The sequence below is a fragment of the Nerophis lumbriciformis genome, linkage group LG12 (genome assembly GCF_033978685.3).
Source record: "Nerophis lumbriciformis linkage group LG12, RoL_Nlum_v2.1, whole genome shotgun sequence".
Taxonomy (NCBI): Eukaryota; Metazoa; Chordata; class Actinopteri; order Syngnathiformes; family Syngnathidae; genus Nerophis; species Nerophis lumbriciformis.
In genome coordinates this window covers 46,231,089-46,259,046 of record NC_084559.2, presented here as the reverse complement: position 1 = coordinate 46,259,046, position 27,958 = coordinate 46,231,089, and the positions used below count along the sequence as shown (strand labels likewise).

At 40.0% G+C, this 27,958-nt stretch overlaps 1 long non-coding RNA gene across 1 annotated transcript in view; it reads right to left on the bottom strand.

Annotated features, from left to right (window-relative positions):
* The window catches only part of LOC133623385 (uncharacterized), a 104,982-nt gene that overhangs the window by 19,060 nt on the left and 57,964 nt on the right, over nt 1-27,958 (bottom strand). The window lies entirely within an intron of this gene.

The following is a 27,958-nucleotide window of genomic DNA, read 5'->3' as shown; positions in this document are numbered from 1 at the left end:
CTATGTAAGACAAGTACACATATGTATTCTTTTTTTAAAGCATTCTAATTCGTAAAATACGGCATATGGCTAACAACAAGAGTACTCCATTCTCATAGGTGTGAAGTGAATTGTGAATTATATTTATATAGCGCTTTTTCTCTAGTGACTCAAAGCGCTTTATATATATGGTTAAAGTGTCTTGCCCAAGGACACAACGGCAGTGACTAGGATGGCGGAAGCGTGGATCGAACCTGGAACCCTCAAGTTGCTGGCACGGCCACTCTACCAACCAAGCTATACCGCCCCAAGATGTGCCGTCAGGGTCAGCAAGGCCTTCTCTGCTGGCCTAACATAACCAGAAATCATGATCGTAGTTAAAGATAAAAGTAATTTGCAGCTGAGATAGGCTCCAGCGACCCCAAAAGGGACAAGCGGTAGAAAATGGATGGATGGATGGGTGATTTTTAATTCACTTTCCCTAAATATCTAAAAGTATTCATATTCTCTTCATGTAATATTATGCTCCTTCCAGTGCTGTTGTTTTTAGATTATAGAGTTTTTATCCAATCAGAATTCAGCTTGCTTCTGTTGCCATGCTGTACAAAATCTGCCTAGAGCCTTCAGAATCAACAATGCGGCGTCCGTGCACTGTAAGTGAATGGACACAAACATTTGACAGACAGTTGCGATAGCCAATCAGATCGCAAGTTGTTGTGAGTAAGGCTTTCTAGCTGGCCTAAGGCAGATATATATTGTGATGTTATGAGCTAGGTAACATAAGAACTGCATTACCCAGCATGCCACAGTAGTGGAGAGCATGCCCAGTAGCCGCGTTTAGCCATGCCGGCAGCGGGACGTTTTTGATGAGCACCTTGTGGAGTAAACTTTAAGAAGTCAGCCAACACGCCTCGTCTGCATCTTTTATGATTAGACAAGACAACGCATATATTTGCCAGGCCATTTTCAAGAAGGACATTTAAAGATAAACTATATCTTGTGAGACGATGTCGGCCAACCCCGAAAGCTCGAATGGGTTCTACAAATTGTGAGTTCACAAATTGTATTTCTTTTATTTTTTCACGTTCATGTTTTTTTCCATTTTTATTTTGACAGTACCACATAAGATATGTTTTAATTGCTGATGCGGGTTTATTGAGTTTTAAATGTGCCAGAAAATAACTTGTTTTGTACACTGTTGTTGGTGATTCAATGCCCAGTAGGAGGTACATGTGTTTCTGTATAGTATTTCTCTAGCAATGGTCTAGTGGTGACATAAATGATGGTATTTTGAGAGGTAATCATTGGACACAGGACCTCACTGAAGGCCTAGGTGGGAAACGCACGGCCCGCCACTGTCTGTTCTGCCCCTAAAGCCATTTTAAAAAACATCCAAAAACCACCAGCAATATTCTATTTACATGTGGTGACCTGAATATTAACCAAGTATTAGCGATATTGTTATTACAAGCGCTAACACAGACGATCTAGTTGTAGCAGTGCAATGATCACAGAGAGCTAATAAGCTTATGCTGCTATATTGACAAAGACTGAGCTGCTGGATCACCTGTGAGCTGGTGAAAGTTAATTCTAGATTATAAATCATGCCTCTCACCTGGATAGTCAAAAGTTGTAGCCATAAACCGAGAAGTTGGTCAACTTTGACATCCAATTTAAACCCGGAGATAGTGAGAAGGACACAAAAAACGCTCGTTTGCGGCCACTTTTTTTTGTTCTCCCTCTGGATGGATTATGAAAAATTCTTCATCTAAACGGGAAAATATGAACATCCCATCAAGCGGCATCCCAGAGAGTGCGGCCATTGTACAGTAAGTGATTGTTTTATTATGGTCGTAGTTTGTATTTCTTGTTCAGCACTTAGCAATACTGCTACATGATGCGTAGTGTTTCACTAAAGCTGGATACGTTAAGCACACAGCTTCTAAAACTTGGAGCTCATCCTCTGTATAGTCAGGCTCAAAACTATAAGATTCTGGATCGTTATTTGTCCCAAAGTAGTCTTTGTTGTCTGTCATGAAGTCTGCATGATTTGTGGTGTTGTTGTTGAAAGAAAACGTGATTGGTGTGATGTATCTGTAAAATTAATACACCACTGAATGCTTAAAATTTGTAAAATATGTAAATATCACATGTTATTATGAATGTGCCTCTTAAATACATTACATATATACTTACAGCATGTAATATAAAAGATTGATGGAGGTGTTTGGATGTTATTTTTGGAGCGCTTTAAAGGGGAACTGCCCTTTTTTATTTATTTTGACTATTGTTCACAATCATTATGAGAGACCAGAACAAACATGTCTTCTTCTTTTATTTAATGATTATAAAGATGATAAAACAACACTTGACAGATGCGGCTAATGTGGGTCACCTCTTAAACAACTTGAAAACCCTCCATTAACGTTTTATATACTTAGTGCAAGTCTATATATAATGTAGCAACAGACACGTTCATAACAATATGTAATATGTTTGATATTTGCCGTATTTTTATCATTTTAATCATTTCCGGGACTGGTTTATTCCGTGCATTAATTTCTGTTTCCATAGCAGCGCACTTCTGGAATCAAACATGAGTGTTTTCTAATCATGGCAGACTTGGTAACAGACAACGAAATCTATTTTCGGACAAATGAGGATTCACAATCTTATACTTTTTACACTAAATATACTGCTGCTTATGGAAGCGAGCATGAAGGAAGAGTGAGACGTTGGAGCAGACGGAAACCGGTAGAGTGGGATGAAAGCGATTTTGACGCTATAAATATGGAGCTTGGAGACAAGCTATTTCAACATAAATGGAGTGCTTACCTGAAATCAACAGGAAACGTCCCCTGCCAGCTGGACCAGACGAACAACTGTCCATCGAGTGAGTCACTTTAATATTGATCATGATACACGCAGCATGTCATGTGTGTTGTTACAACTACAGTACATATGCTGTCTGGCTAGCTGTGTACAAACAAAACATTAAATGTGGGCTAATACTTTACAGATACTGTAATAAGATTGTTCATGTTTTTCAGTCAGTACAAATTGGTGTCGTATCGCAATGTTGTGCATTACAAACTCAAATGTCTTTTGTGCTGACGTAGAAGCTCGCTTATCTCTTGCCGTAGTTAGCTTTTACGGCTAATACAGTAGCACGCTGATGTGTTACTACGCTAGAAAAATTGTTCTTCAGTGTTCACTCTTACGATAACAATGTTGCTACAGCTTGGTTATTATGCAGGTTACGGAACGTAAATTAAGTATTGTTGACGGTTTTCGAATGCACCTAGAACGAGACGACTCTTACATGTTAGAATGCAAAAAATACAACTATTGTCTTTTTGTCTCTCATAATGATTGTGAATGATGGGTAACATTTAACAAAAAAAAAGTGCAGTTCCCCTTTAAAGGTGAAATAGAGCGACTTCCATTGACTCCATTGTAAGTTGACTTACTTACTTTAGGTTTATTTATGAGTTAGAATGCATGCACAATGAAACACATGTGTTCTTGTCTTAAGTAGGGAATTGTGACTTAGAGGCAAAATAAAAAAAAATTAAAGTGCAGTTCCCCTTAATTCTTTGTCTAACTACACACATTCCACTCAATAAGTGGATAATCCAAAGACGCTCCTGTATGTTAGCCCCTTGCAGCAAACTGATTTTGGCTCCAACAGCTTCCCAGTCAGACCAAATGAATATTAATGCTTGTGGGCCCTGATGCATAAGCACACACACACACACACACACACACACACACACACACACACACACACACACACACACACTGTATGAAAGCAAAAAAACCACACACCAACACAACTCTACTTGAAGACGTTACTGTGGTAGTATGTCCCTGGCATGCAGCAGTGTTGTCATGGATACCCCCAGACACATCCGCCATCCTCTGAGCAGAAGGGGGATGCTGCTGAGCGCCTCAGAGGAGCCGGCGCCAATTCTCCTACCCCCATTCCACCTCGCATTCTCTACCCCTTCCCCCTCAAAAAAAAAAAAAAATCCCCCTTTTTACCCTGAAACGTGGCTGAGCATCACAACTGTGCTCTGCTGGTTGCTGGGCAAGTGCATGGTACCAACAGTTTTTTGAGAAGGGGTTCTGAAGTGTAGTTTGTAGGAACAATGGCCAGTGGGCCAGAGTGAGGTAAGAAGTAGCAAGAGTAGTTTGATTCTTTTCTGAGTCAAGCCAAGATAGATGTTGAACAGTGAAACTAAGCTGTGTGTGGGTGTGTGTGTGTGTGTGTGTGTGTGTGTGTTAGCCTCAGGGCTTTGGTTAAGCCCATAGTTCATCCTGAACTGATCCTTTTCATTAGCCATGATCAATAATTCAACATTGCACTTGCTTTAATGGTTTAATGTGGGCAAACCTTTACTCCGGGTGCACACACTTTACACACAAGTCTTGGCCTGCATTTAACGTCACCAAAGGAAGTGCACATTCAAAGAAAAATGCAAAAATCACTTCTTATATAATACCAGTATTGTTTTGAAAAGGGACATATACAATGCCAAGATGGCGGAATGAAATTCATATCCTCCGTTGTGGCAGCACTGAGTGGCTGCACATATGCTGGGAGGTTTAATAATCCTCTTTGATTGCAAGGTTAAATTGAAGTGTCAATTATTCTGAAAGGGCAGTACAGTTTCTCACCTGTGAAACGCGTCGAAGGCAAATAAATAACGCAGTCTTTCTACGCTCCCCATACCAAAGTCCTTAGCTTTACCTTTTTGGGGAGAAAATAATATACTACCACAATGGAACAATGGAAGCAAAGAAGTGCGAGGAACGGTGTGTTACATATGTACTTGAAAGTCGAAATTTCCAAGTTCCTAGTCAGACGTTTCAACTTGAACGCCCCTCAAGGTCACATTTTTTTACTCGGACAGTCGGATTATTCTCACGAGTGATGTGTGATACTTAATGATTCTCTTTCCGATCCAATACCGAGTAAAATTCAGGCTGGTATCTGATACCGATACTTTGTACAAATATACCTAATGTGTCTGCAAACATTTTAAAAGATGTGTGTTTTCTATTTATACCATGTCTTAAAAAAAAAAGAAGTAAAAATGTAAGAAAAAAAGAGAAAAAAAAAATCAGAATGTAATGTGAAAATGCTGAAATTTTCCAAAATAATTAAAGAAATAAACTGAGTCACCTATAACACAACGTTTTGTCTTTAAATATATACAATATCTGTTTTTTTTAAGCGTTTTTTTTTAAATAAAGAAATATCGAAATGGCCCCCCCATACTCGACTTTTCAGTATGCGGCCCTTGGTGGAAAAGGTTTAGACACCCCTGATTTCAAATGTTCTCAAAATGAACATGCACATACTTAAAATATAAATAAAGTTGAGTTAGTTAGTTAATTAAAAATAACATAATACAACTTGTGAATTAATTGATTTGAAAAACTACAACCATAATAAACACTGTTAATTATGCAACTGGGCATTGATATTTTCATACAGGTTATAATTTTTATTCTATTCTTACATGGGGAAAAAAACAACAGTAAAAATTTAAGAAAAAGAGCAAAGAAAAATCGGTATGTAATGAGAAAAAAGATTAAATGTCAATATCTGTTTTAAGCATTATTTGTAAAATAAAAACATTTCAATATGATACTTTTACTTTTCAGTATGCGGCTCTTAATGGAAAAGGTTAGGACACCCCTGAATTCAAATATTAAATATTTCAGTGCTTTGATTTGAGAATCACTAGTATAGCATCACAATCTGGTATTGGTGGTATCGGTATCTCAGTAACAATCCGCACATCACTAATTCTCACCACTCTCGAGTTGACTTCAAAGATGGCTGCTCTGAATGTAAACAACAATACACGCATCTGTTATTTGCACTTTTGATTATTTTTTTGTCGCACTAAATCAGCCATACACGATGTATTTTTTGTATTTTTCTCATGTATTGGTAAACAAGGCAATTTAAAGTGCTTTACAGAAACTAAAAGAAGGCAAACATAAACATATAAAATCATATTTCAAATCAAATTCAGAAATGCAATGATCAAAAAACAATTATAATTAATTACAATTTAAACAAATTAATTATTGGAGATAAAATACTTTCAGTTGTCGCAAGCACAATTAAATACAAGCGTTTTCAGGCTGGATTTGAACATTAAATGGTAAATGGGTTATACTTGTATAGCGCTTTTCTACCTTCAAGGTACTCAAAGCGCTTTGAAACTATTTCCACATTCACCCATTCACACACACATTCACACACTGATGGCGGGAGCTGCCATGCAAGGCCTTAACTACGACCCATCAGGAGCAAGGGTGAAGTGTCTTGTTTAAGGACACAACGGACATGACCAGGTTGGTAGAAGGTGGGGATCGAACCAGGAACCCTCGGGTTGCTGGCATGGCAACTCTCCAAACTGCGCCACGTGTTGCCAACGTTGAGGCTCGTCTCACATCTTTGCGAAGACTATTTCAGATTTTAGTAGCATAATACTGAAATACAAACCCCGTTTCCATATGACTTGGGAAATTGTGTTGGATGTAAATATAAACGGAATACAATGATGTGCAAATCATTTTCAACCCATATTCAGTTGAATATGCTACAAAGACAACATATTTGATGTTCAAACTGATAAACATTTTTTTTTTTTTGCAAATAATCATTAACTTTAGAATTTGATGGCAGCAACACGTGACAAAGAAGTTGGGAAAGGTGGCAATAAATACTGATAAAGTTGAGGAATGCTCATCAAACACTTATTTGGAACATCCCACAGGTGTGCAGGCTATTTGGGAACAGGTGGGTGCCATGATTGGGTATAAAAACAGCTTCCCAAAAAATGCTCAGTCTTTCACAAGAAAGGATGGGGCAAGGTACACCCCTTTGTCCAAAACTGCGTGAGCAAATAGTCAAACAGTTTAAGAACAACGTTTCTCAAAGTGCAATTGCAAGAAATTTAGGGATTTCAACATTTACGGTCCATAATATCATCAAAAGGTTCAGAGAATCTGGAGAAATCACTCCACGTAAGCGACATGGCCGGAAACCAACATTGAATGACCGTGACCTTCGATCCCTCAGACGGCACTGTATCAAAAACCGACATCAATCTCTAAAGGATATCACCACATTGGCTCAGGAACACTTCAGAAAACCACTGTCACTAAATAGTTTATCGCTACATCTGTAAGTGCAAATTAAAGCTCTACTATGCAAAGCGAAAGCCATTTATCAACAACATCCAGAAACGGCGCCGGCTTCTCTGGGCCCAAGATCATCTAAGATGGACTCATGCGAAGTGGAAAAGTGTTCTGTGGTCTGACGAGTCCACATTTCAAATTGTTTTTGGAAATATTCGACCTCGTGTCATCCGGACCAAAGGGGAAGCGAACCATCCAGACTGCTATCGACGCAAAGTTCAAAAGCCAGCATCTGTGATGGTATGGGGGTGCATTAGTGCCCAAGGCATGGGTAACTTACACATCTGTGAAGGCACCATTAATGCTGAAGGGTACATACAGGTTTTGGAACAACATATGCTGCCATCTAAGCGCCGTCTTTTTCATAAACGCCCCTGCTTATTTCAGCAACACAATGCCAAGCCACATTGAGCATGTGTTACAACAGCGTGGCTTTGTAAAAAAAGAGTGCGGGTACTTTCCTGGTCCGCCTGCAGTCCAGACCTGTCTCCCATTGAAAATGTGTGGCGCATTATGAAGCGTAAAATATGACAGCGGAGACCCCGGACTGTTGAACGACTGAAGCTCTACATAAAACAAGAATGGGAAATAATTCCACTTTCAAAGTTTCAACAATTAGTTTCCTCAGTTCCCAATCATTTATTGAGTGTTGTTAAAAGGTGATGTAACACAGTGGTGAACATGCCTTTTCCCAACTACTTTGGCACGTGTTGCAGCCATAAAATTCTAAGTTAATTATTATTTGCAAAAAAAAAAATAAAGTTTATGAGTTTGAACATCAAATATATTGTCTTTGGTAGTGCATTCAATTGAATATGGGTTGAAAAGGATTTGCAAATCATTGTATTCCGTTTATGTTTACATCTAACACAATTTCCCAACTCATATGGAAACGAGGTTTGTACATTTTCACCATGTTTGGTCCTGACTCTGGGCCCCAGCAGGAGACCACTCCCTGAGGTTCTCAGAGCTCGAGATGGTTCACATGGCTCTAACATGTCAGACATGTACTTTGACACAAGACCATGAAAATACTTGTAGACAAGGAGAGGTGTTTTAAAGTCCATTCTCTGAGCAACAGGAAGCCAGTGCAGTGACCTAAGCACTGGACTAATATGATCATATTTCCTGGTTCTGGTCAGGACTTGAGCAGCAGCATTTCGTATGTACAGCAGCTAATTTTTACAGCTTGATTAGAGAGCCCAGTGAGAAGGCCATTACAGTAGTCTAACCTGCTGGACACAAAGGCATGGATTAGTCTTTCTAAGTTTTGATGTAGACATTATAAAAATGTTTTTTTCATGCGGTAGAACGCTGCTGATGTTATTCATCATTCTCCATCGTTAGCAATAGTGTCTGTTTCCTCTTCATGCATCATGTTTGAAGGTTGCAGAAAAAGTGCTTATTTTCTCATAAGTTGTTTATATTCAAATAGGGCAAGCGCAAGAATAGCTTTTGTGGATGTGGCAATCTTGATTTCCGACCTCGTAACTGGAATGCCCATAACTCGGTTGTGAGGCATTTAAGGTTTTATTACTCACGTATAAAATACTTAACGGTCTACCTTCATCCTATCTTGCTGATTGTATCTTACCCTACGTTCCTTCCAGAAAACTATGTTCCAAAAATTCTGGTTTATTAGTGATTCCCATGAGCCCCAAAAAAGACTGCGGGTTATAGAGCGTTTTCTATTCGGGCTACAGTACTCTGGAATGGCGAATGAATCGGTAACAGTTAGATATGCTACCTCAGTAGAAGCATTTAAGTCCCATCTTAAAACTCATTTATACACCCAAGCCTTTAAAAAAGCCATTTTTTTACACAAGTTGATCTGCCCTCTCTCTTTTCTGCTTTGCCCGACCCGGGGTGGACCACTCCTCTGTGCATCAGTTGGTGACGTCTCTGCGCTGCTGACTTCTCTCCATGTAAGATGATCCCCTGCTGGCCCCACTATGGACTGGACTCTCACACTATCAATCATATCCAGGAGGAGGGTCCCCACATCTGCTGCCCCTTCCAAGGTTTCACATTGTTCCCATTGGTTTGAATTATTTCTTGCCCTGATGTGGGATCAGATCCAAGGATGTTGTTGTGGTTTGTGCAGCCCTTTGAGACATTTGTGATTAAGGGCTATGTGAGTAATCTTTGATTGATTGATTGAGGTCATTCCCAGCTCCGAATTCCAACTTCCGAGGTAAATGGAACGCAGCATTAGTGCACAAAGAATGCAACCATGCAGTGGCATTAGACACTTCAGCCAGTACACCTGTACAAACTTCCTCTACAAGAGGAATTTGTCGAGTACAGTATTAGGGACACGCTAAAAATAAAACAGAAGAATAAAGTTATAAATGATAAATGGGTTATACTTGTATAGCGCTTTTCTACCTTCAAGGTACTCAAAGCGCTTTGACAGTATTACCACATTCACCCATTCACACACACATTCACACACTGATGGCGGGAGCTGCCATGCAAGGCGCTAACCAGCAGCCATCAGGAGCAAGGGGTGAAGTGTCTTGCCCAAGGACACAACGGACGTGACTAGGATGGTAGAAGGTGGGGATTGAACCCCAGTAACCAGCAACACAGGGTTGCCCTGGCTAAGTTGGGAGCCTAAGCAGGATTTTATTTTGAGTATCCCACCGTCATTTTAAGTTTGTTTTTTAATTTAGTAACTTAAAAAATAAAATCTCACAAAATAAATTTGATGCGTTTTTTGTACTAAAAATTGTTAATAGGAAACAAATGTTCCATAAATATTTTTTAAATGCTAAATAATGATTTCTAAGGGGTGATATTTTGCAAAACAAACTTTCCTTTCCTGTTAATGCCAGAGACCAGTCAACTTCAAGAATAGTGCTGGCAATATTGGAGATTGCCTGTGCTTTTAGCTCAGTAGGCCGCACGCTCGCCTCTCACAAGGAAGAAAAAAAACGCAGCTGAGAGAGAGAGTACACAATGACTGCACAAAGCTGAGCTGTTTGTGATTGACAGCATATGAACACCAATCATTGCATTTCGCCATCAGGGAGCTCCTGATTTGGTGGGGGGGCCCCGGGCTTCAGCCCAGGTAAGCTCGTGCATTACGGCGGCCTTGCCCATAACTTTTGAACATTTAAATCCAACCATGGAGTCATGGCGGAGATCTTAACAAACATTTTTGCCACTTTTGGAACTGGAAGCTTTAGTGACATATTGTGCCTTGGTTACGTCAGCGGCTATCACCATATATGGTTGCGGTTTACCCGAAGAGCTTTGCATAAGTCCGCCATTTTTATTCAGTTGTAGTCAAAGGGTTACTTATTTTTTGATATTCTCTTGTTGTGGAGCAGGACTGGCTCGTACATGCACATGCATAATAAAATCCTTCGCTGTTGCCATTTAGTGGCACAGGACTATTCAACTGGCGGCCCGCGGGCCACATCCAGCCCGCCAAAGCTTTTCATTTTGGCCCGCTGAACATCACCCAATTAGGGTTGATGAAACCATTCAAACTCGGGTTGATCATGTATGCAGTACTTCCGCCACCCCACAGGGGGCCACAGCGAGGAATTTGTTTCCCGATGAAGCAGCAGTGGGGTGAGTAAATGAAGACTACCCATTCAACCCTGGAAAATAAATAAAATTACATTGCAAAAATTGGACTTTTAAGAATGACTGGAGAACAAAGTATGAATGTTCTACCCCGAGCAAGTGCTCGAGTCATTGTTTTTTAAAAGACCTTTTAAGCGACGGACGCATTGGTCCAGAAAATCAGCAACAATGGTAGAAATCCCAGCATCTAAGCCTCATCGCGAAACCTGGTCAAACATTTGTAAGTAGATATCATTTGTGCATTAAGATATTTAGTTTGTTTTGTATTGAAATTGCTGACTTTGTGATGCCTTTTATATTCGTGGTTGTGTTGTTTTTTGTCTGAGAGCAGCAATCAAACCTTGTTAAATACATGTAGTGCTAAATTTGACCTGTAGAGGGCGATAACGCTAATAGTGATAAGTCACATACATTGTTTGGTGTGTGAATGATATGTAATTTCTATATGTGTAAACATTAGTAGTTTGTTTAAATATATACTAACACTAAACTTTCTATTTTATTCATGTAGACACCACAATTAACATTATTCATGTAAAATACACAATGGATGTTATGCTTTTGTTATGTTTATATATTCAGTCTTACAAACCTGAATGAAAGAAGAAGTGTAAAGAAATAAAACTAAGGAAGGAAAATACTTTAAAAGAAGGAACATCAATCCTCAACAAAAACTTGAACTTATTTTTCTTCATGCTGTTAACTAGCTGCACACGCTGGAAACGAGTGGCAAAGGCAGAATAAAGATGTGTTTACTTTGCAATTAAGTAAACGCAGTCTCAATAAAATATAACCTGCGGGGGCACTTTCTGACAAAACATCCACATTTCGATGTCCGGCCCTTGAGCCCTTCGGCTCCTTTCATTCTGTAATTGAATGGCCCTGAAGTAGCGTGTACAGGTAAACCAAAAATTGTATATTGTGCAAAGGTTTGTTTATTTCAGCTGTTATGTTTTTACAAGGTAAAACTAATACGTGACATAGGCTTGCAACACGTAACTCACAATATTTCAAGCCTTCTTTTCAAATAATGTTTATAATTATGAGTGACAGCTTATAAAACCTAGAATTGAAAACCTCAGAAAAGGTTAGGTTTCCAAAAACTGCAAGCCATTATCAGCAAAATTATAACACATAAAGGCTCGACATACCTAACTTTGCATGTTAAAGTTAAAGTTAAAGTACCAACGATTGTCACACACACACTAGGTGTGGTGAAATGTGTCCTCTGCATTTGACCCATCCCCTTGTTCACCCCCTGGGAGGTGAATGGAGCAGTGGGCAGCAGCGGTGGCCGCGCCCGGGAATAATTTTTGGTGATTTAATCCCCAATTCCAACCCACATATTAGCTTCACATTTGAAGTTGATTATCTGACATGAATGGACTTTTGACTGATATTGAAATTTTTAAAGTTTCACCTGTAGTTCTAACACAGTGGTTGTTAACCTGGGTTCGATCGAACCCTAAGGGTTCGGTGAGTCGGCCTCAGGGGTTTGGCGGAGGTCAAAATACACCCGACTCATCCTGTAAATACAAACTTCTTCCTATCGGCGTATTACGAATACGGCAACAGCTGACTGGTTTGCAGGTGTGTAATTTGTTGTGAGTTTATGCACTGTGTTGGTTTTGTTGTTTGAACAAGGTGATGTTCATGCACGGTTCATTTTATGCACCAGTAAAAAAACATGGTAACACTTTAGTATGGAGAACATATTCACCATTAATTAGTTGCTTATTAACATGCAAATTAGTAACATATTGGCTTTTAACTAGTCATTATTAAGTACTTATTAATGCCTTATTCGGCATGGCCTTATTATAACCCTAACCCTCTAACCCTGACCCTAACCAAATAACTCTAAATTAAGTCTTTATTACTTAGAATATGTTCCCCTAGTGTCCAAATAACTCTAAATTAAGTCTTTGTTACTTAGAATATGTTCCGCATACTAAAGTGTTACCAAAAACATATAAATTTGTCTTGAATTTGGAAAAAAAAAGTTTTTTTATTTTTCACTAAAGAAGGATTCGGTGAATGCGCATATGAAACTGGTGGGGTTCCGTAACTCCAACAAGGTTAGGAACCACTGTTCTAACATATCCATTTATCTGTCAGTACACTCCATATGGGTGCAGTAAAATCTACAGGGTGGAGATGCAGTTGAAGAGGGCTTGTCCTGAAGGAGGACTTCGGCACGTATTGTAAATAAGAGATCGCCCACAAAGCGGCTTAAAGAAGGTCTGTAAAATTGTAAATCTGTGCAAAATGTTGACCAAAGCACCACCATTAAATGTTATGTAGACCACAATGAAGTGTTTTAAATGTAGAAAAAAACATAACATTACCCCTTTAACATAATTAAAACATAACTTCGCAAATCTTCCTGACAGAACTCTAACCAGGTATCAAACCCAGTTTGTCTAGGAAAATTTGCCATTACATTCTTATCATTTCCCCATACCAACCAAATATTTGCTGGCGTATTCCTATGGCAGATCTTTAGTGGCTGTTGGTCTCAGAGTGTTATGATCAGGTCAGACTGGGAATTTTGACATGCACTTGACACAAATTTGACTAAACAAAAAATATATAAATTTATTGCGATGCCTGTGGCCTGACATCGTTAGTAATGACAAATACTGTTAACACCTTTAATTATGAAACAGTACAATCACAATATTAAAAGGGAGAATTATTATCTAGTACAGGAGTCGGCAACCTTTACCACTTAAAGAGCCATTTTGACCCGTTTCACAAATTCAAGAAAACAATGGGAGCCACAAAACTCTTTTGAAATTTAAAATGAAATAACACTGCATACAGTTTTTTTTTTGCTTTGTGCTATGTATAAACCAGACACACGGCCTGCAAGACATTATTTCGCGAGTTCTATATGAATTGCGCTTGACAGCGTCATACTTGCCAACCCTCCCAATTATTCCGGGAGACTCCCGAGATTCAGGGCTACTATTCTCTCGAATGTCTGCTGATTTTCACTCTTACAACAATATTAAGGGCGTGCTGTGATGGCACTGTCTTTAGCGCCCTCTACAGGCTGTATTAACAGCGTGCCAGCCCAGTTACATGTTGCATGCGGCTTCTGCAGACACACATAAGAGACTGCAATGCATACTTAGTCAACAGCCATACAGGTTACACTGAGGGTGGCCGTATAAAACAACTTGTGGGCTCTGCCCCGCCTACCCAACCCCCCCACACATCAATCCCCATGCCCCTCTGTGCGTCGGTTGAGGTGGGCGGGGTTTGGTGGTAGCGGGGGTGTATAATGTAGCCCGGAAGAGTTAGTGCTGCATGGGATTCTGGGTATTTGTTCTGTTGTGTTAATGTTGTGTTACGGCGCGGATGTTCTTTAGAAATGTGTTTGTCATTCTTGTTTGGTGTGGGTTCACAGTGTGGCGCATATTAGTAACAGTGTTAAAGTTGTTTTATACAGCCACCCTCAGTGTGACCTGTATGGTTATTGACCAAGTATGCCTTGCAGTCACTTAGGTGTGTAGGGCAGAGCCCGCATACAACATGTGACTAGGCCGACACGCAGATAGTGTAAAATCGGACGCTAAAGGAACGCCCTCAATAATACATTTTCGGGAGAAGCACTGAAATTCGGAAGTCTCCCGGAAAAAGCGGGAGGGTCAGCAAGTACGCAGCTGAGCCGCATCAGAGTGATCAAAGAGCCGCATGCGGCTCCGGAGCTGCGGGTTGCCGACCCCTGATCTAGTATAATAAATAGTGTTATAGGTTGAGGGTAGTATTAAAGCAACTAGAGTTATAACATTTTGTAATCTACAGTTCATTAAGAATGTTTTGTCTTATTTTATTAAGTCCCAAAAAGACAAGAAAAAGTGTGTAAAATATGACTGAAATATTTAGACAAAAAAACTTACAACAGAAACTGACAAAAAAAGAGCACACTACAAATAGAGTTGGTATACCTCAGCTGAAGTGTTTTTTTTTTTTTTTTTTTAAAAAGCCTTTTCAGACCCAAAACAGGATCAAACAACGGGCTGTAGAGTCCAGTTACACTACAACAATGGCTTACATTCACTCCGCGCCACAACAGACAAGCTTTCACCTCAAAGGGTGTGTATAGCGGGAGGGAGAAAGTCTGGTTCGGAGGGGCGTATGGCGATATCGTAGACGATAATGGGGTTGGGGAGATTAGATGGTATCAGCCTACCATGTTTGTTTTCAGATCTGGGCTACTGTGGCCCCAGTGAGTTCTTGGTGAAACTCCCAGGCATCACCAAGCTCAACTTGAATGGGAAATTGTCATTTCCAGTTGAGCATAATTGGCCTTCAAGCTAATGAACAAGTTGTCATATCCCAGCCACAACCACTTGGATATTTAAATGGCACATTAGAAGCTAATGGCACCAAGACCTGGGGAAATATGGCAGTATGGACAGGAAGCCAAAGAGACAAAATACATCTATCTGAAAAACTCTGTATTAAATATGTAATCAGGGTGTAAAAAAACAATACTCGTTGGATCTTAAATGGTATAAGCAGTGGCGTCAAAGTGGGGCGGTATGGAGATCTAATATCGAGCACCCAAGCACACGTGGGGCCTCGCAGATTATTTTTCTACCATTTAAATTAAATATGTAGGTTATAAAAAAAGTCATAAATGCTAATATAAAATTGATATTTTCCTTGAATCAAATCAAATCAAGACTACCTACATTCCCCTATCGAAACGGATTCGGTCCACCTGGACCAACCCACCTAATATAGAACACTTAACTCAACACAGACGTCATAACGTCATCAAAGCTCACCTTTAAGCATTCACACACAGCACCAACATTTTGGAACAAGGATGATGTGATAGTGATGTATTATTATACATTCACATTATTCACTGATAATAATCATACCTGCATCAGCTAATCTCAACACTGTTAAAAGTGATTTGGGCTTTTAGTCAGAAGGAGAATTGTTGTCAAGTTGACAGAACAAATTGTCCATCACTAAGTAAGAAGTGTTATGACAACTTCAACAAGAACAAAGGGCATAAACTCGTTAAAAATCCATAATAATAGGTTCAGTTGACTTCAGAAAGTAAGTCAAAGTGGGACTTTCAACTAACTTTCAACCTTGAAAAGCAGATAAAATTAGTTAAACCAACATCTTTTTTAGTTCTGTGTGTCTTATAGGAAGGCAGGTTGAGAACGCAGGGTTACTTGTTCCATCATGGCCTGATCAAGCTCATGTTGAGGTTCCCCGGTCTTGATAGCTTGTGGTTGGCGCTTTGTGTGTGTAAATTGGTGAATGTGATCATGTATATGATGTTTACATATGCAAACATATACTTAGGTATCGTTACGTGTTATAAACTTGCAGCTATATAATTACAGACCATCTACCATGTTGAGCCAACCTGACTCACAGTTGTAGGAACTTGATCAAATCTGCATTTTAAATTATCTCAACTAATATTTTCAAGTTCATCTTACATCAGACTGAATGTCAACTCATGTTTTGAAATGCAATCAACTTGAGAGTATACATTTACTCAACTTAACTCAGTCAAAGCAACAAGATGACTTGACTGAGTTAAGTTGAGTCAACATTTTTTACAGTGTACTTTGCACTCTGATTGAAAGGAAAACAGACAGATTTATAATCATATTTAAGGGGATAATGACAAGTTATATGAATATTTAAATGTATATTCTGGCCACTCTATGTTGAATTTGTTGGCTGAATGAGCAGATATCGGACACCTCGGTCTCCTTGGACGGATCCTCGCTCATCCATGCGGACTGGACACTGGCCGAGAGTGTCGAGAGAGTCGGCTCTCTCGGTTGCTTTATTGGGTCTGCTCCTGTCTCTGGCCATGCTCCACTCACCCCAGCAGACGATGGCGTGGAGCACCGCAGAGACCACCACAGTGTATATGTTTTATTTTTGTTGTTGTTGTTGTTTTTACTTTTGTGGCTGTGTGTAGAAGTGGTTGGTTGCATCAGCTCTGCTCTTTTAATGTCTTCAATGTCCTTGTTTTTCTTTGATGTTTCCCTCTTACACACATGTTTATGTGTGCTATAGCTATGATTTTTTCCGCCTTGGCCTCAAGCTGGACCCTCTCTCCAGGGGCCCAGGCTTAGACTGAATCACCCCCCACCCCCACCCAGCGTTTACCTGTTTAAATAAATAAACAAATGATAAATGGGTTGTACTTGTATAGCGCTTTTTCTACCTTCAAGGTACTCAAAGCGCTTTGACACTACTTCCACATTTACCCATTCACACACACATTCACACACTGATGGAGGGAGCTGCCATGCAAGGCGCTAACCAGCACCCATCAGGAGCAAGGGTGAAGTGTCTTGCTCAGGACACAACGGACATGACGAGGTTGGTACTAGGTGGGGATTGAACCAGGGACCCTCGGGTCGCGCACGGCCATTCTTCCACTGCGCCACGCCAACCTTTTTTGTAAGGGGTGCCAGAAGTTGGCAGACTCGTCAGCGATCCTGTTCTGTCTCCCTGTAATGTTTGTCTGATCTTGAATGGGATTGTGCTGAAAATCTTAATTTAGTATTTAGTATTTCTGATTCTGATTTTTTGTATAAAAAAAAATAATAATAATAATTGACAAATCCAAATGATTTAGGGGGTATATCTACATATGTTAATCCTATTTTTTTTTTAAAGTCAAAAAACTAAAAAGTATGTTAAGTTTTTACATTTGTTTTAAAAATCTGGTTTTAACCAAATGCATGGAATAATTAGTTTTTTAGTGCATGTAAACATACCGTGTGGGTAGAGGGCAGAGATATGGGGTTTAGGGTGGGGGCCTTTAAGAGTCTTGTCTATGTGCCCATGTGTGCAAAGCAATGCTTCTCAATTATTTTATGTTATAGGAAAAATAAAATATTTCCACCACACACACTCTTCAACGCGACTTTGAATAGTACGATTTTTCTATACAATTGTTATAAGTACACCTCTGCTCAACATTCGATCCTTAACATGAAAGAAAACAACACACCGATCCTTCCTCGTCTCCCTCTGTAGTCACAGTGATGACAAGTGCGACATATTCTTCGTCATATTCGAGAGCGGCGAAAAAAAGGATGTTCTTCAAGGTCACACCCCACTATTTGAAAAGGGCCGGTGTAAGGCAAGTGACCACCGGGTCTGAGGGAGCACTAGCCCCAAAAAGATGCACATGATAATTGTTAATTATTTACTATGACGAGTAACTCTGGAAATGTGTGCTGGAGTGGTTCTATAGCTCAACAGAGACATTTTAGTATGCAGTTGGTAAGGGAGCTTGTCAACATGAGGAGGAAATCTACCTACCCACCCACTGGGTAGATCTACATTCATGAACAAAGTGGACAAGAGAGCTGACAATGGTGCAAAGACAAGGAACAACTAAAATGGCAGAGAACACCCTGAATATTCCTTTTCATAAGAGTGCGCTGGGAATGCTTGCTCTCTGTCAGTCTGTTCATCTGTCAAGACGTTCACTCTCACCATCTCTCCCCCTGCAAATTCAACGTCTTCCTACGTCAAAATACGAAGGCCGTTTCTTTTAAGAGAGTTGTGCTGGACCATAGAGAGCAAAAAAAAACCCAGCTACGTTAGGGGAAAGTGATCTTGGCTCTTCTCTGGCTGAGTTCTCCTGGGAAACACACAGCTCATACAATGGATAGAGGAGGCCTTTTGTTAGGTCTCTGGGAGCTGCAGGGCTTTCTCTGGATCAAACGTGTGTGTGTGTACGTATGTGCGTGTGTGTGTATGCGCAGACTGTCTGCATTTCACTCACTTGTACACACAAGCAGCTGGCAGGAAAAGACTGCAGACACACACACACACACACACACACACACTCACACACACACACACACACACACACACACACACACACACACACACACACACACACACACACACACACACACACACACACACACACACACACACACACACCTTCGCCCACACCCATACACAGAAAGGCAAACTTTCCTCATCTCCCTAAACTGAGTGTGACAAAGTAAACTTCTACACTCGTTTGCAGTGGGGCTGCCAAGAGTGGGAAGACTCATCTAAACTTGGCCATGACGCATGAGACAAAAGAGGACAATGCTGATGGGGATGGTAAAAGACTTTTAATCTGTTCCAGAATGATTTAGTGTGTTGGGCTAAGGGACTTGCTGGTTAGTTTGTCACTGGGCTATGCAGTAGCACCCAATTAAATCACTTCGTTTTTACAGTGGAAACATGCACTATATATATATATATATATATATATATATATATATATATATATATATATATACACACACAGGTAAAAGCCAGTAAATTAGAATATTTTGAAAAACTTGATTTATTTCAGTAATTGCATTCAAAAGGTGTAACTTGTACATTATATTTATTCATTGCACACAGACTGATGCATTCAAATGTTTATTTCATTTAATTTTGATGATTTGAAGTGGCAACAAATGAAAATCCAAAATTCCGTGTGTCACAAAATTAGAATATTACTTAAGGCTAATACAAAAAAGGGATTTTTAGAAATGTTGGCCAACTGAAAAGTATGAAAAAGAAAAATATGAGCATGTACAATACTCAATACTTGGTTGGAGCTCCTTTTGCCTCAATTACTGCGTTAATGCGGCGTGGCATGGAGTCGATGAGTTTCTGGCACTGCTCAGGTGTTATGAGAGCCCAGGTTGCTCTGATAGTGGCCTTCAACTCTTCTGCGTTTTTGGGTCTGGCATTCTGCATCTTCCTTTTCACAATACCCCACAGATTTTCTATGGGGCTAAGGTCAGGGGAGTTGGCGGGCCAATTTAGAACAGAAATACCACGGTCCGTAAACCAGGCACGGGTAGATTTTGCGCTGTGTGCAGGCGCCAAGTCCTGTTGGAACTTGAAATCTCCATCTCCATAGAGCAGGTCAGCAGCAGGAAGCATGAAGTGCTCTAAAACTTGCTGGTAGACGGCTGCGTTGACCCTGGATCTCAGGAAACAAGAGTGGACCGACACCAGCAGATGACATGGCACCCCAAACCAGATGGTTTGGGTTGGTTTGGTTTGCATTTCCTTTGGAAATCAAGGTCCCAGAGTCTGGAGGAAGACAGGAGAGGCACAGGATCCACGTTGCCTGAAGTCGAGTGTAAAGTTTCCACCATCAGTGATGGTTTGGGGTGCCATGTCATCTGCTGGTGTCGGTCCACTCTGTTTCCTGAGATCCAGGATCAACGCAGCCGTCTACCAGCAAGTTTTAGAGCACTTCATGCTTCCTGCTGCTGACCTGCTCTATGGAGATGGAGATTTCAAGTTCCAACAGGACTTGGCGCCTGCACACAGTGCAAAATCTACCCGTGCCTGGTTTACGGACCATGGTATTTCTGTTCTAAATTGGCCCGCCAACTCCCCTGACCTTAGCCCCATAGAAAATCTGTGGGGTATTGTGAAAAGGAAGATGCAGAATGCCAGACCCAAAAACGCAGAAGAGTTGAAGGCCACTATCAGAGCAACCTGGGCTCTCATAACACCTGAGCAGTGCCAGAAACTCATCGACTCCATGCCACGCCGCATTAACGCAGTAATTGAGGCAAAAGGAGCTCCAACCAAGTATTGAGTATTGTACATGCTCATATTTTTCATTTTCATACTTTTCAGTTGGCCAACATTTCTAAAAATCCCTTTTTTGTATTAGCCTTAAGTAATATTCTAATTTTGTGACACACGGAATTTTGGATTTTCATTTGTTGCCACTTCAAATCATCAAAATTAAATGAAATAAACATTTGAATGCATCAGTCTGTGTGCAATGAATAAATATAATGTACAAGTTACACCTTTTGAATGCAATTACTGAAATAAATCAAGTTTTTCAAAATATTCTAATTTACTGGCTTTTACCTGTATATACATACAGTACAGGCCACAAGTTTGGACACACCTTCTCATTCAATGTGTTTTGGCCAAAGTAAAACAAAGAAAACAATCTGAAGTTGTCTTTATATTTTAGAATTAATGACATGATAGTCCGGTCCGCGTGTGCACAGATTTCCCTCCATGCGGCCCCTGAGCTCAAATTAGTTGGACACCCTTGATGTGCAGTACTACAGTATATGTAACAACTGCAGCAAAAAAAAATAGAGTAGATCCAACAGAACGTAGGGTAACACTTTAGTATGGGGAACATATGCACCATTAATTAGTTGTTTATTAACATGCAAATTAGTAACATATTGGCTCTTAATTAGTCATTATTAAGTACTTATTAATGCCTTATTCTGCATGGCCTTATTATACAACCAGTAAGCCATTAACTAAGAGTCTTCCCTCAATAACCTCAGAATTATTGCTTATTAGTAACCCTAACTCTAACCCCAACCCCAACTCTAACCCTAACCCTAACCCTTATATGTTCTCCTAGTGTCCAAATAACTCTAAATTAAGTCTTTGTTATTTAGAATATGTTCCTCATACTAAAGTGTTACCGAAAATAGACAATATAAACAAAGAGGTAGCTAACATAGAAGCGGTTGGACAAATAAAATAAAAAAAAATGAAGACTTTCCACGGGCCGGATTTTGGATGCTGATGGGAAATCTCACCAAGTTAATTCACATCTTCTCCAGAATCCCCCCTTTTTCAAGTCCCCCAGTTTCCCACAAACCCCCCCGCCCTCTCCCTTCACTTCGGTCTAGGCATCCTCCTGACTGCTACCCGCAACCAACCCCCCAACCCCCTCCTCTGACCACCACTCTCCTCCCAAGTCTCTGCCTTGCTTTCAACTCCAATTTTGGGCACAATGAAGTTGTTCTGGCTGACAGTTTGGCCAGTAGAAGTAAGTGTTGCTCGAGCCTGCTGTGTGGCCCTGGAGTGGGGCCCATTCTCCCCCTTGCCGGCTCAGTTACCGAGAGCCTCGCTGGTGAGACACGGAAGCCACCCGTCCCCCACGCTCCCACCCTGACCCAAGCAATTAGCCTCAAACAGCAATCAGACGTACCCCCCCCTCATGCACAAAACCGCACACACAATTCAATCTTTAATATTCTTGCCAATGTTATTTATGGCGCCGTGACGATGCAAACGGCTTCTTTGTCGCAGCCAGGTTGCTGTGATTTACTCAGTTACTGGTGTCAGCAAGGATTCAGTATTGAGGTCAGCTGGAAACACAAAGCCTGCAGCCCTCTCTCTTGTGTCGCATCCAGTAGGCATCAAGTAACCTCCACTTGCTGCCACTAACCTCTGCTTCCTTTCGGGTTTTCCAAACACAGAACAAAAACAAAGCAACTCGATCTATAAATATTATGGTAACACTTTAGTACGGGGAATATATTCACCATTAATTAGTTGCTTATTAACATGCATATTGGCTCTTAATTAATCAGTATTAAGTACTTATTATTTATGACCTACTCAGTGGCCTGGTGGTTAGAGTGTCCGCCCTGAGATTGGTAGGTCGTGAGTTCAAACCCCGGCCGGGTCATACCACAGACTATAAAAATGGGACCCATTGCCTCGCTGCTTGGCACTCAGCATCAAGGGTTGGAATTGGGGGTTAAATCACCAAAAATTATTCCCGGGCGTGGCCACCGCTGATGCTCACTGCTCCACTCACCTCCCAGGGGGTGGAACAAGGGGATGGGTCAAATGCAGAGGACAAATCTCACCACACCTAGTGTGTGTGTGACAATCATTGGTACTTTTACTTTAACTTATTAATGCCTTATTCTGCATAGCCTTATCATACAACAACCCTAACTCTAACCAAATAACTCTAAATTAAGTCTTTGTTTCTTACAATATGTTCCCCCAGTGTCCAAATAACTCTTAATTAAGTATCTGTTACTTACAATATGTTCCCCATTCTAAAGTGTTACCAAATATTTATATTCTGAAAGAGATTCGCGAAAAAAAAGCCAAGACATGAGAAAGTGGCTTGGAGGCCCTGACTGAGAGGGACCATATGTTCAGGCGTTGAATATCCGTGGCGTCGCCCCCAGCGCTCCACCAGACCACCATAACTTAGTTTGTCTTCAGGACAAAGTTCGGCCCAAGCTTGGCTGGCTTCATTAGGAAGCTATTCTCTGCAGCCAATGAAGCTCAACAGACCTCCAACAAAGGAGCTAATCACACCCGCTGCTGCTGCTCACCTTTAACTGCGGTTCACACAAGAAATGCTGCTCGCAATTTTCACTCTTTACTACTTAAAAACCAAAATAAGGCATTCATTCAATGCCAACAATAGTGCTGTCAAGTGACAGGGTTAACAGCGGGAGACAATTTATAGAATGCACAATTACGACCACAAAAAGGTGCATAATGGCGCACAAGCAAATGATTGTGTTTACATAAAAGTTGCCACCTGCAGCCGTTTGTGTACACTGGAGTCAAGTCTCACCTGAGAGCGTCGCGGACGGGATGTGCTGCGTTCAACGCCTGCCAAGCGACAACCTGTGTTGAGCCTGCAACAGCCTGTGGGTGCGTTTGAGAGCAAAGGATGTGGTGCCTTGACAATGGAGAGCCTCAGGCGGCTGAATACTTGAATTGACCTTGAACCTCTGTGTTCTTTCCCAGAGCTGCAGGGATGGTCAGAATGTCTATAGGTGTGTGTGTGTGTGTGTGTGTGTGTGTGTGTGTGTGTGTGTGTGTGTGTGTGTGTGTGTGTGTGTGTGTGTGTGTGTGTGTGTGTTTAATACTTAGCACAAAACAATCAGGGTCAAAATATGTTCCAGCTGTTTGGGGCATAAGGAACATTTCATTATTATGTTCAACAATGTTTTTTAATTACCAGAGATAGGAATAGGATTTTATTGATACCAATATCAATATTCCTTATCAATACCCTATTTATCTGTACTCTTATTGGTATTATACTGTGTACTAGGGTTGTCCTGATACCAATATTTTGGTACCGGTACCAATACCAAAATGTATTTTGATACTTTTTTAAATAAAGGGGACATCAAAAATGGCATTATTGGCTTTATTTTAACACAAAATCTTAAACATTTTCTTATTGCAATTGTGTCCTTAAATAACATAGAGAACATACTAGACAACTTGTCTTTTATTAGTAAGTAAACAAACAAAGGCTCCTAATTTAGTTGCTGATACAATATGCAGTAACATATTGTGTCATTTTCCATTCTATTATTTCGTCAACATTAAAAAGGACAAGTGGTAGAAAATTAATTATTAATCTTCTTGTTCATTTACTGTTGATATCTGCTTATTTTTCTCTTTTAACATGTTATATCTACACTTCTGTTAAAATGTAATAATCCCTTATTCTTCTGTTGTTTGGATGCTTTACATTAGTTTTGGATGATACCACAAATTTGGCTATCGATCCGATACCAAGTAGTTACAGGATCATACATTGGTCATATTCAAAGTCCTCATGTGTCCAGGGACGTATTTCCTGAGTTTATAACATAATATACATTTAAAAAAAACGAAAAAAGATTTTGTGATGCTAAAAAATATCGATGTAATTGACTAGATATGCTCTTGTACTTGGTATCATTACAGTGGATGTCAGGTGTGGATCTACCAATGGCGTTTGTTTACTTTGTGACGCCGGTGAGCGACGGTGTGTAGTGAAGCATGTTTAGCTATTCCTCGTCCTGCAGGGATGATACTTGTAAGAAACGTACTTTATTTGTCGCCATGCTGGCCAGGATTAGTGATTTAGAAGTAGCTAAAACACTGCCGACTGGTGCTAGCTAGCTAGCCATGTCTTAAAGCACCTCTTCCTGAGGGCGTTTCAGTGTTATAACTTCACCATTATCCTTAGTTTTTAACGCGTCCATTTTCCCTTTTCTGTCTACACACTGTGTCTGTTTGTAAGTACAAACCGGTACTTTTTAGAGGCTGTATAGTACCGAATGATTAATTAGTATCGCGGTACTGTACTAGTATCGGTATACCGTACAACCCTACTGTATACAATAGGTGTAAATTAAGATGTTAAAAATGATTTTTTAAGGCCATTTCTGTTAACACAAAAGCTTGTACACCACCAACATCATGTAACATTTCACAGCAGGGAAGTCTTTTATCAACACCTGCTTTTTAAGTATTAAACAACTCAACTATTTTTGCAGTTTAAGGTGCAATGCAGTTATTATGTCATCATCTTGTAAAGACCACACACATCCATCACTGTGTTTCAATTCATTACAATCACACTCAGCTGGAAATAAAAACTATGTAAGGCATTCATGTGCAGAGCACAGACCTTTTTGATACATCATATAAAACATTTATTATAAATCAATGTTAAGTGGGTGGGCATTTTGTAACAATAGGAATTACATGTATATGTGGCACACGGACATATTTGAGTGAGGGACCAGAGTGTTGACAGCTACCATGTAGTGTGTACTAAAAATAACCAGTCATTACTTAAATGTTTCACTTTTTTGAGTGGATTAATATTGGCCTGTGGATTACTGGATCGTTAAGAGGACAGTTGATTAGGCGCGGTAGAGGGGGTCATGAGTTAAAAACGTGATCACTTCAAACTTACACTAATTCGGGCGACGTGACAACTTGAGGGTTCCAGGTTCGATCCCCGCTTCCGCCATCTTAGTCACTACCATTGTGTCCTTGGGCAAGCCACTTTACACACCTGCTTCAAGTGCCACCCACACTTGTTTAAATATCTTAGAGATGTAGATAATGGGTTTCACTATGTAAAGGGCTTTGAGGTTTTTAGAGAAAAGCGCTATATAAATATAATTCACTTCACAACTCTTATCAGCACGCGTGACATTGGGGGACTTTTGGGGAGGAAATACTGTTGTGTTACAAACTTTTGTGTGGTGTCGCTTCCTTATTTGTGATTATTTCATGCTGATGATCGTCTACCTGTGTCTTTTGTTATGTGTAGCAGTGGCACTTGAAATAGATGAGCCAGCGTGTCATAGTTACAATGGTCAGCTGGATAAAAAAAACATACTGATAGCCATATCATTAGTTCAGTATCTTAATGGTCCTCCTGGACTGACCCAATTAGGAAGTCGTAGCAAAAAATACCGGTACTCTGTATATATCCCTAATCAGAGATATTTAAAATTTCTAATCTACTCTACTATTGGAATACCATTACAACTTCTACTTGTTTTAATGTTAAAAGGACATATCACAAAGCAAGGTTGTCATAATAATTGAGAGGACTGTAAAACTTAAGGGAAATGGTCTAAAGAAGAACATAACATCAGTTATGGTATTTTTAAACTACATGTGGGCTAGTGCTAACACAGAATAGTATAATAATTTTATTTCATTACGTCATAAAACTACTGTATTTGCTTGTTCTACATTTGATTGTATTGCTTTTTATATAATATTTTCTTTTTATACAATATTTTCTATCTAAAAGTTTATTTTTATTTTTCAAAAAGTGTGTTTTAGGAGCGGGCAAACACTGATTAAATTAAGTAGAATGTAGTGTAGACCGACCTATTTAAATGAGGATTCTCCATGTACTACCGGCCGTCACCATGAAGACAGTCATTTACCTACCCATCCATGGTATCATAAGGTACACCATGCGCTATTTTGCTCTGTTGTGGAACATGCAGCACACAACTGTAATCTGTACCACATTTTCCTGGCTATTAGAAGCTCTCCTCCAATGCGATCGAGAAAATGGAACCAACGTTTTAGCATGCCGAAGGTGCGCTCTGGGAGACGCCGGTCTTGTGCCAAAAAACACTGGCAATAACTGCGACTGTGCACTGGAATCTTCCAGACGCAAGTAAAATGCATGTTAAGAGACATGTTCTCACATCGGAGATATATTCATAAAAAACAAACACCATTAATAAAATGAACAGCAGACACCAGAGAACAGGACAAACAGTATTTCAAAAACACCTCTCAGCAATACAGTATGCAATATCAGTCAGTACAGGTTACCTTAAATCAGAGTTGGGCAAATATTTTGACTCAGGGGCCACATTGAGAGAAAAGTGTGTGTGTGGGGCCAATATGTATGTGTGTAAAAAAAAATATGTGTAAAAATCTGCTGTACAGTATGTGTTTGGGTCACTTTTTTTCCCAGGAAAACTACTACCAAAAGTCACAATGTCCGATAGAATTCTAAAAAACCTGTGACAGACCACCTCAAAAAAACGGAATGGAATTTTACGTTTTTTTTTACTGAATGGGACACCCAAAATGTACATGAAAATACAGAAAGGGCGAATTACAATATTAGCTATGAACAATAAAACACTGAATATTAACATTTGAACGTCGGTCCTCTTTTACTTCTCAGACCAGCTCCTCAATAGTTGTGTATCTTTTACAATCAAGCAAACACAACCAAAATGTAACAACCAAACAAGGGTAATAAACACCAACAATATGATTTATTATCACTTTTATGCAGGAATGTATTGAAAAAATTTGCTTCCGCATCTGTTCCTGACACAAGCGTTTGGGGCTGGCTGCTCTAAAAACAAACCCCGCCTACTGTGCTTTGAGCCTTGTCTGAGCTGCTGTGACGTAGATTACCGTAATATTGTATATTACGTATATTACTCAAAAACGCAGATTTCAACCATTGAAATACTTTCTATAGGTCAAGACTTACGGTCATTTAAAAACAGCACTGCATGTCATAATGGCGGCTACAGTTTTGATGTTAAAGGTCTAAAAAAATAATGTCGAACTTCCGGCGGGCCGGATTGAAAATCTTAATGGGCCACATGTGGCCCGCGGGCCGTAGTTTGCCCAGGTCTGCCTTACCACTCTGGCATTTATTTTGTTTGTAAAAACCATGTTGTGAAGCTATAGCGAATGTCATATAATCTGTACTTTCCCAACAGTTGCCATACAGTCAAGTCTTCCGTCAAAGAGATGCAACAGCGGATGGAGCCTGATTAAAAAAATAATTTCAACCTTCAAAGTGCAGAATACACTATTCTTTTGTACATGCAGCTACACGACTTAAAGCATCTGCACACATACAATCAGCACTATGACTATATGCACTCTACGCATGAAATGTATGGAAAATGTGATTCATCTCCGTCTTTTGAAAGGTCAAAATACCACCCGGCGTACATCTGGAGAGCAACAAAACACTCCTCACGCAAAGATCAAATACACTTTACAGCTCCTTGGGTTAGGCGTGGAATGT